Here is a 1,990-nt window from a genome sequence, read left to right on the forward strand (position 1 = left end):
CTCTCTCTCTCTTTCTTTATTTTTCTTTTTATCTTCTCTTGCTTTCTCTTTATATCTTAATGTGAGACAATTAAAACGTATGGATTTTATTTGGAATGCATTTAATTGATATCTTAATGGAGAAAATAAAAGGTTTTCAAATTCTCTCTTTCTCTCTGTTTATTTTTCTTTTTTCTTCTCTTGCTTTCTATTTATCTCTCAATGTTCCTTCATAAATTTCACACTCAATTCAGGAAAAAAATGAGAGGGAGGGAGAGTGAGAGTTTTCAATAGTTGTTTCTCAATGAAAAATTATACTACAGTTATTTTCTTTCTTTATTTTTTTTCCTATAACAGTTATTTTCAATTTTCTAATCATTGTTTCTTAATGAAAAATTATACTATAGTTTTTTTCTTCTTTGTTTTTTTGTTTTGTTTTGCTAGAATAGTTATTTTCAATTATATTAATATTTTCATATTTTTCGTTTTTTTTTTTAATTTTTATTTCCGGTTGTTCTTCCATTTTTTATTTTTGACCCTCATTTTTTCTCTCTAATTTATATACTATTTTTTATTCAAATGATTACTTTTCTTTTGTAAATTTTACATTGAATTCATGAAATATTAATAGTGAGAGTTTTTTTTTCGTAGAAATGCAATTTTTCCAATATATTTCACTCTCAATTTTCCAATCTTAGATTATTATTATTATTTTTATTTATTTTGTCTTTGTTTTCCTATATGTCTTAAAACTAGTTTCTTTTACTTTTATACATATGAAGGACGGTTGAAAAAAATATATATTTATTTTTCATTATATTAGTATTGTTATTTTATATATTTTTTTATCTTTATTTTCATGCTTATGTTTTTCCATTTTTGTTTTTGTCCCTTATATATATATAGTTTTTCGTTTTCTTCTTTTTTACTCTTCTTTTATCAATCACTCCTGAAAAAAAAAAAAAAAAAAAAAGACAAGAGAAATTTATTCATGTTTCTCAATGAAAAATTATACCACCGTTATTTTCTTTCTTTATATTTTTTTTCCTATAACAGTTCTTTTCAATTTTCCAATTGTTGTTTCTCAATGAAAAATTATACGACAGTTTTTTTTTTGTTGTTGCTAGGATAGTTATTTTCAATTATATTAATATTTTCGTTTTTTTATCTTTATTTCCGGTGCTTACGTTCTTCCATTTTTTTTTTACCCTTATTTTTTTTTCTAATTTATATATTATTTTTTATTCAAATGATTACTTTTCTTTTGTAAATTTTTCATTGAATTCAGGAAATAATAGTGAGAGAGTTTCTTTTCGTAGAAACTCAATTTTTCCAATATATTTTACACTCAATTTTCCGATCGTAGATTTTTTTTGTCTTTGTTTTCCTATGTCTTAAAATTAGTTTCATTTACTTTTATATAAGTGAAGGAGTGGTTGAAAAAAAAAAAAATCTATTTGACAAAACCTTTTCTAATATTTGTTGATTTCATTGGAACTGAGAAAAATATAGAAAAAAAAAGTTATTTTTTATTATATTAGTATTTTTCATTTGTTTACATTTTTTTTGGTCCTTAATTTCTATTCTAATTTATTTATTATTTTTCATTCAAATTTTATTAATTTTATTTAATACAAGTTACAAATTTTCTTATATAAATTTAATTAACTTTTGTTGTTCATTTTTGTTTTTGGGTGTTCCAATATTCCTGCCACTGTTTTTTATCTCTTTCTTTTTTAAAAGAAAAATTAAACTACCAACATTCTTTTATTTACAAAATTAGTAAACATAATTGTAATCTTATATCAACATGCTCATTTATTTTAGAACACTTATTTATTTTTGTCAGTGGTATCATTGTTGGAATATAATGAACTATCAGGAATTGAATTTTCTCCTCACAAACAATTTTTTTGAGAAGTGGTATCATTGTTGGAATATTTCATTTTAAACTACATATATGGGAACAAATATTTAACACGTTTTAATTTATAAGAACTAAAATTTATGA

The sequence above is a fragment of the Corylus avellana genome, chromosome ca7 (assembly GCF_901000735.1).
Source record: "Corylus avellana chromosome ca7, CavTom2PMs-1.0".
Taxonomy (NCBI): domain Eukaryota; kingdom Viridiplantae; phylum Streptophyta; class Magnoliopsida; order Fagales; family Betulaceae; genus Corylus; species Corylus avellana.